The 8,742-nt window shown below is 37.5% G+C and overlaps 1 long non-coding RNA gene across 3 annotated transcripts; it reads right to left on the bottom strand.

The window, feature by feature from the left end:
* Window positions 1-3,594: 3,594 nt before the first annotated feature.
* Window positions 3,595-8,735, bottom strand: LOC116216965. Of its 3 annotated transcripts, none has more exons than XR_004160717.1 (3): window positions 8,442-8,735; window positions 5,034-5,907; window positions 3,595-4,724 (listed from the first exon to the last, which is right to left on the bottom strand). It is a non-coding gene; the product is annotated as an uncharacterized LOC116216965 (long non-coding RNA). The 3 variants fall into 3 exon arrangements; XR_004160716.1 differs by having other exon boundaries at window positions 3,595-5,386; window positions 5,791-5,907; XR_004160715.1 differs by having other exon boundaries at window positions 5,791-5,907.
* Window positions 8,736-8,742: the final 7 nt, after the last annotated feature.

Below are 8,742 nucleotides of genomic sequence, written 5' to 3'. Positions count from 1 at the left end.
CAAAACCAAAACAAAACAAAAAACAAAACCAAGAAGGCCTCGACACTTAATGCTGTTGGTTAGCACAGGGAAAACATACTCAAGATGGCAAAACAAAGATGTGTAGGCGTCTGCAGGAGCACCAGCAGATATTGATTCACTTACAAAGGGGCACGTGCCAACTCCTGTAAGCAAAGACCTTTTTCTGTATCTGCTTAAAGAAACAGTTTTCTACAGACACGTGGGATTTTCTTCTGTTTTGAAGCCGCTTTGCTCTTTATTTCCCCCTAAGCCCCATCGCCTGCCTCAGCCGGCTGCCTTCACCTCAGTGAATTCTCCAGGGGGCGCCAACGGAAGGTCCTCAGCTCCAGGGAGGCCGACCTAAACAAACGTTCCTGGTCGCTCCCAGCCGTGGAGAGGTGCCCTTGGGCTGGAGGCAGGGGTCATCCCCCACCTGCCAGCGCTCATTCCCGGCTCCCGCAAGACCGAGGGCTCCCTCTGCTCTCCTCCCTCGACTGAGGAGGGCGAAGCTGTCAGCGCACCTCCCGTCACCCCCGCACAAAATGGCGGCGGCGGTGAGGGCGAAGCGGTGTTGGAGCGCGCTCGCTTCCCCTCAGCCCGCTGCGATCAGAGCCCTATGCACGCGTCCGCGCTGCGGGTGCCAGATTTAGGGCTTGGCCAAACACGGACTTACCTGAAATTATTATCTTGTCGGGAAGCCCTTACTAGTTTTTACCCTGACACAAATCAGCAGAGGAGGCTGATTTCTGCATCGTGGGACTGCATTATTAAAAGGGTTCCTACAGGAGGGAGAAATGAATACACTGAAAATACTGTTCCTTAAAATATTTTCTAGTGGATTTCTGAAAAACTGTGTAGATATATTCTTGCTGCTGCTTTAGAGCAGCAAAGGTGCCTCAGACAAGTTACATGCACTGAACCAGTACCACGTAAAGGATTTGTGAAACGCAGACGGGTTGTTATTATTCTCCCGCAGAAATGCTGGAGCTTCCAGTTCAGGACTTGCCGTTAGAGCAGAGCTTCCAAACAAGTAAATTTAAAATAAATTGCAGAACTGTCTCAGAAAGACTCAATTTTGAGCTGGTTCAAAGCTTCATGCCATTCAACAAATACTATAGAGGCAGCAACTGTAAATATGTATTTCTTCATACATAAATAGATGAAAAGGAGACATAAGATTTTCTGAAATATTGATTGATTTTAACATAATTTTTATTTAAGCAACTTTTTTGTTTCAGTTTCTCGAAAATATTAATTTTTAACTTTAGATTTCAAATTTGTAGACATGGTTTACATATGTATATTCTCTAGTGCTGTGGAAGCCCTGGTCAATTGAAAGGGTGCAGGACAGGTTATATTCATTTTTACAATTCTTTGTATAGGATATTTTTTTTCCCCTTTATTATTACTTCTAATTGCCGATCATTTGACTCACATCAAAACTCTTTAATATTACAGTATTCCAAAACTGGCACCACGTGTAGATGCTTTCATCCACCTCTCATCTAATGACTGGGCAAAGAGCCAAGAGCAAGAAACACTTCGTTCCTACTTCCAACATGACAGGATTTTGGCCAGCATAGAGTAACAAAAGATTTTACGATAAACAGCTTAGAATACAAACAGGATTGCTGATGAACACATTGTCTGAAATTAAATTCTGAAACTACCAATATTATTCACTAGTTTATATAATAATGGGGACATTTTTGAGGACTACTCATTGTATCCTTACAATGAATTCTGAAACCAGAAAACATTTTTACTTCTTACTATTAGAGAATGCCTTCTTCAATTCTGGCCTCAGGCAAGTTTCCATCTTAGTTCACAACATCTGCTTTTAGCTGACCAGACTTTAAAAGTTTAAAGCGATAATACAAACAGTTCATTTTTTAAAGCTATTTTTTTCTTCGATTCCCTTCCCTAGGTGACATCTCCCTCAACACACATACACAAATCACATAAAATATATAGCAAAGCAGTCTCTCAGCAGCTCTGAGACAGTTTAATTTTTGATTTCCCTCAAGCCTAACATCTGATCTGCCATATGCTTTGAGTCTTTCCAGCTCATAGAGATACATACTAAGCCATAAACCTTCATATACTGGAGCAGCGCAACAAAAAAAAATCACGAACACCAGACATTGGTCAGTGATCCATATGATAACAGAGTAATCCTCACAGAAAAAACAAATTTGTTAGAAGCATCAGTTTTCTCCAGAATTTACAAAGTGAACAGATAAATTAAGAACAAATTAAAAGCAAAAAAACAATGGGACCTAAGAAGAATGATAGTTGCCAGTATGCTATCTTAGTTTCCTTTGTCCAGCTTTATCCACAACTTCAGAGATGTGACAGCATAAACACTGGTCTCTAAAAAGTGCCTCACCTCATAACAAATCACTGTGAAATACCAGAAGGTCTTAAAATCACATACAAACCATATGATTTTGTACCATGCGCTTGAGATTGTGGCAATGAATCATTTATTAAAGAAGTCATAGTAAAATTCAAGAATTTAAAAAATATCTGCAGTTATAACATTCTTTTCAGTCAAAACCAGGAAATAAAAATATAGCACCAGGTTGCCTAATTGAGGAAAAGCAGGGGTGAATTTCTTCTGTTTTGTCCTGCTGACTAGCACTTACTTGGCCCTGTTGTTGCACCCCTGCAGAAACTTAAACATGTAAGTAACTTGACTCATGAAAACTAAAGTTACTCGTGTGCATAAGTGTTTGCAGGATTGAGTCTTAAGAGAGCTAAATGCAGCTTCCCCTGGAAGCTGGCAGTGCTGCCCTGCATGTCAGCCAGAGGGGATCTCCCAGACTGATACACGGCGCTGCTCCCCCGGGTCCCAGTGAGCAGGCTGTTAGTGCCTTGCCCCTAACATATGCTTTCCCAGGAAGTGTAGGTCTTGAACTTTGATTTTTATGTGGCTAAATATATTTAGCATATGGTTTTTCATGATGAGTTGGAGAAAACATTTTTTGTTCCTGTACTTCTTTACCTTCATTCCCTGTTTTCGCTTTCTCATCCACACATTTTTTCAGACATAAACTGCTCCCACAAAACCTGTCAAACAGACTAGCCACGAAGGACCGTTTTTATTGTGTATAGTATTTGTATCTTACTTGTAATTAACGAAAGAACCACATTCCATACTTAGAACTCCACCCTGAACAAATCTCATCATGTACAAATGTCATTTTATATCACTCAGTATTTAGAGAGTAGCAATTTTGCACATAGAAGAGATAATATTAAGAATAGATCTTATGGTTCACACAGCTGATACTCTGTAGATTTTGTATGTTTAATCTGTAGGCTCAGTTGATAACATGAGGTACAGAGGAAATAAAATGAGATCAGTGCTGTAGGAGCATTTCATCAGAGTGCACTCCCTAGGAGGCAAGTCATTGCTGCTTCCATTAACGTATATGGAATCTCCCATTGATAAAGTCCAGGTGGATTCAGATTTTTAATAAATAGCAAATAAAGCTGAAAGTTGTATCTACAACCCTATTTTGGAAAACAACTGCTATTTTCATCTTATCATTTCCAACAATCTGCTTTTTTTTTTATTTTTAAATGAGAGGATGGAGACTAGAAAAATTTGTTGAAGTCAGAGCTTAATAGAAGCAAAAAGTATTAAAAACCCCTCAATTTATTAGCTTTTTGCTCTAAATTGTTGTGGATCAATGATATATTGATCCATGTAACATCTGGATACTGAATTCTCTGATGATTTGCTCACTGTGACAAAATCCTGTCAGCATTTCTTGTTTTGCACTGGAGACTATGGTACTCCATTGGGAAGAATGATTCAGAAGACCCTGAGAAGTAATACATCTGTACATTTCTTCTTTTCCTCTAATGTCTTATAAAATGTACAGATTCTCCTTCTGGAATAATTTTATCATTTGTAAAAAATAGAAGCACTTTTAACAAAAATAACATCACGAATACTCTTAAGTTCTACAGTAAGATCCCTGTTCCTGCACAAAACTTAAGTCATGTTTGATTTTTGCAGTGTGAACCTATTCATAATTTTATCAAACTGTTTCCCTGCAAAGTAGTCTATTTTGTTTTGTTTTGTTTGAAGTAGTGTGAACTGTTTATGAATTTTCACCTTCAGTCATGAAAACAAACAGAGCAATCTTCAAAGATCAATCCAAATCACCAGACAAAGGACAATTTTGAAAATTACATCCAGTCTTCCAAATCTTTAGTTCTACACACATTCCCAAACACCACCTGCATAACAGTTAACTGTGAGTTCAGATTATAACCAAAAGCTTGCTAATTTGCAGTTGCTAATTAAACTGGCAAAAAAACCCGACCCAAGCACTAGGGAAAGAAGTCCACAAAGTCAGTCAGGATATGCAGGAAAATAAGGGAAATAAGATCTTACCCTGGAAAAGTTGCTCATACAGATATTTTAACATCACTGAGATATTTGTCAATGTTAAGGAACAGTTTTGAAAATATGAGTCTAATAAAAAATGAATACATATTTTGTTTTTCACATGGCATTTTTATTTATCACATGAGTTTCTGTTTAATGATTTTTTTTTTTAGTTTGACATATAATGGCATCTGGAACAGACTAGAGGTAAGGAGACCTCCATCCTTGGTGTGACATTCTGGCAACTTAGCCATCTATATGTCTGATTCTTTCTCTTGAAAAAATTTATGTTTGTGATTCTGTGTCCGTTCCATTTTCTCTAGGGGGAAAAAAAAAAAAGCAAGTAGCTACTGACCAACCTCTTCAAGATATTCATCCACACTCCATTGCCTTCTGAAAATAAACACAAAGATTTCTAGAGAAGCTGTTTCTACTCACTCCCTTCCTTCCTTGATCCCATTCCCTTAGTAAACTCATTTTGATTAAGTTCCTGAAACATACAGACTGTGTTTAAAGAATCAACGTGATGCATGTGCAAGGTGAAATGCATCCAGCCTGTATGATTAACAGCTTGACGTAGTCAGGTCAAAGACACATATGTATTCAAGATAATTCTGATAGTTCTTACCATCTTTCCTGAGATGACAGTCTGCTTACTCAGTTATTTCTAATAATCTTCTGTACTGTAGCTGTGCAGTGCATTTTAAGTTAGACAGCAACAATGTGCCAATTAAGTTTCTGCAGAGTATGTCATCAGAACGCACTACTGATCCTTAGCTTTTTCAAACTAGGTCCGTGTATACAGATTTTGTTTGATCTCAGTTCCATGTCAGCCTGGTTTTGAAACAAACTGTAACTAGAAGATAGTTCTTTATGATATGTTAGTTATCAAGAATGTAATCTATACTGATAGAGTGGGAAAGAGTTCATGCATGAACTGTCATGATGTGGGCTTTTGAAAGGTGCGAGGAAACCATACTGCTGTAAATACAAAAAGAGGTTGACATTTTAGTGCACACAAGAATGGTATAAGTATCTAATATTAAAGCATCCATTATATCATAGCTATTGGTCTCACTGACTTTCTTCTACATATCTATTGCACAAGTCTTGAAATCATTTGAACAGGATATTTTTCCCAGTTTAACCAAATGTATATCTATTTAAATTTCAGTGATGTATATTTGGTTTAAAAATCTTTTTGAAATAAGTGTAATTCAGAATTTGAAAATAGTGTCTTGCATTCTGCTATGCAGTAAACCGTTCAGAAAATTCAGCTTTAAGCTATGGCACTTGAGGCCATTTCACCAGTTCTGGCACATTATCTTCTGAAAAAAATGAGGTTATATGAGAAGCAGCAGAATTAAAAGCCTGAATACACTCACATTTAAGAAACTTTCCATCACCAGATGTGATTATTCCAAGCAAAGTGCAGACTCCATATTGCAGGACGTCAGGAACAGGTATTGCATCAAACTGAACATGTTCTGGGAAAGTTCCAACTGAAAAGTAAAGGCAGTGACTGAAGCTTAGGGATTTCTCACCATCACAGAAACCTTTGAGTTCAAATTCCCTCTGTACTTTGGCACAAAATGTTCAAGATGGTTTACATGCACTCAGCTTAGCCTCAAAGTAACACAACAGCATCAGTGACAGTGGAGAGCCAGAGATATCAACATGTTGCAAAGAAAGAGAACTTCTGTCAAACTACATTTATTGATAAAAATGGAAGAGGCAGCAAAGAACACTGTTGAAAAACACAGTATGTCGACACACTACCAAAAGAAACAGAGCTAGAAATGAAACACTTTTATAACAAGCTGACTACTGACAACGATACAGAAAGTAGGTGACAGCATTTCAAAGTCAAGACATTCTACATACTTGTTGATGTGTTTACAACATAGATGAAAGAGCAGTTTCAAGATTTCACAGAGAAATGCAGGCTGACACATTGACATTGATAAAGTTTTTAAAACATCTTCTCATATAAAACCATGAAGAAAACTTTGCAATTTGCATATTTAGTCCAGATAGTCACTAATCAGTTATAACATTTCTTAATTCAAGCTATATAAATTTACTATTTCATTATTTTTTTTAAGATACAAAGAAGGGGACATATTTAAATAAAGATGAAATGGTCAGTGGATTGAAGGCTGTACCTACGGAAGAACAGAAGATGTCATAACACTCCATGCTGACAGCTTTGTCAGCCTTCTGAATGTGTTTTATGTGTTTTCTATTGGAATAGTCTATTGAAAATTGAAATCCTTAGCTTTCGATTCTGGGGAAGATTTGGGAACTTACAAAAACAAACAAGCTCCTACAAAGCATAGTCGTTTTCTCCATTCCCATTTTTTCCAAACAACATTGTTACTACAGCACTCACTGAAGAATTCTTCCTTTTGTGTGAAGCAACTTAAATGTACATCTCCCACTTTGGGTGAGAATTCTTAAGTACTCAGTTACTAGGTTTTGTGGTCCAGGTTTGCCTCATCTCTCTGTGGTAAAACTGCCCAAAATGGTATGGAATAATTAAACCTTATGTAGAAAGAGTGTGTATGTGGAAGCATGACTGCCTGGCTTAGGAAAGTCACCTGAGGATTGGGAGGCTCCTCCAGCCAAACCACAGCATTCCCCTAGGCTACAAGAGAATACAGTCTTGTGCTCACTTGTCCAAATATTTAATTCATGCAAAAGAGCCCAACCAGATACCCACTGTAATTAAGCAAAGTAGGTCTAGTGACATCACTGACATTTGGTTCACATTCGCAAGGAGAAACAAAGGGCCAAATCAATATTTAAGAGTGGAAAATTTGATCACATTCTAATAATTCTAAATTTCAGGAGCAGATTCTATGTTACTTTAAAAACTGTTTAATATATGATGAAAGAAATGGAAAATTAAGAACTACCTTCACAAAATGCTTTTGGAACTCATACTAACTTACAAAAATTAGTAAGATCAGGTGAACTGCTGTTGTAGCACTGCCAACCTACATATAAAAAGAAAATCTATCACGTCAGCGTCACCTTGTTTTATCTTGTTTTTCTCTTGGCTTTTGCAGAGCCAGAGTTGTAAGACCAAGGAGGCCGTGTTAATCTCTGACAAGAGCTCCTGTGTGTAAAAACTCAGAAATTTTCACCAAGTTACCACCTTTTTGAAACAACTTTTCCTTTTCTCTCCGCTCTTTCTTGTTTTCTCCAAAGCGTGACCTCTGGACTGTATTCATGGTCTGTACATTGACTTTGGAAGTGAGGGATTTGAGACAGAAATATTTCCTTAGGCAGTAGAAGTGGCAACAGCAGGAGTACCAGGGAGAACAAAGCATTAGGATAAATCTCCTCTAAAAAAATAAAATAAAAATAAATACAACACAGTATTAAGCTATTCCTCCCAGCTACTACATACCACAGGGAAGAATCTTAATCACCAGCACATAAGGCATAGAATATAGATCTTCAGGAACTTAAGAGTGAACTTACATAAACCTACATTAGCCATTAGAAATAATAGTCATTAAAAAAAAAAAAGAATCGAGTGTGAGAAAGAAATGCACTAAAGCGTTAAGGCATAAGATTGGTGCTGATAAAATTTTAAAGCACTTATTTATGGTGTTGCCTATCAGCAAACTGCATCTGACAGCTCTGCTGCTCACGTCTAGCTACTGCTTTCAGGAATGCCATAGGAAAGTAAAGAGAGACGAGGCAATTATTGTGATGAAGGCAAGATCTATCAGTAATAATACAACAATAACAAGTGTGCAATAAAACAGCAGACATCAGATCAGTGAAGGAGATTTACTCAACAGAAGAGAAAAAAGGCAGGCCATAGGGAAGGGCTCTGAGAGTGGCTGAGAGACTCCTGGAGCAGGTATCCAGACGAAGAGGACAGGTAAGTAAGAGCTAGTGAAATACTAAGATCAGCAAGACCATGACTCACATTAAAACAGAGGAATGGAAGAATAAGAAACATGTTTCCACCTAGAGTTGGTCAGAAAAGAGAATTCTCATCCTGGTAAAACTCAGATACCTCAGACTGTTTTGCTTTTAAAATACTTCAGTTTTTTCATGACTTTCCATCAAAACCTTGGGCAAAGAAGCTGAACATTCTGATTACGGTGAAATTTCAGAGCATGGCTTTGCTTCAAAAGCATTTCAGTGATTTCTAATTCATTCACAAGAACCTTGTAGAAAAAAAGAAAAGGTATTCAAGTGAGATTTTGAAGGTGCAGAAATCTTTTCTTGATTTCAGTTATATTTTTTCAACATCTACAATTTTCCTAGTTTCAGTTTCATAGTGGAAATCCTGGCAGATATATATATATATATAT

This window comes from Meleagris gallopavo, chromosome 10 (assembly GCF_000146605.3).
Source record: "Meleagris gallopavo isolate NT-WF06-2002-E0010 breed Aviagen turkey brand Nicholas breeding stock chromosome 10, Turkey_5.1, whole genome shotgun sequence".
Taxonomy (NCBI): domain Eukaryota; kingdom Metazoa; phylum Chordata; class Aves; order Galliformes; family Phasianidae; genus Meleagris; species Meleagris gallopavo.
Note: the sequence above shows the minus strand (reverse complement) of the source record. Positions and strands in the feature narration are given on the sequence as shown.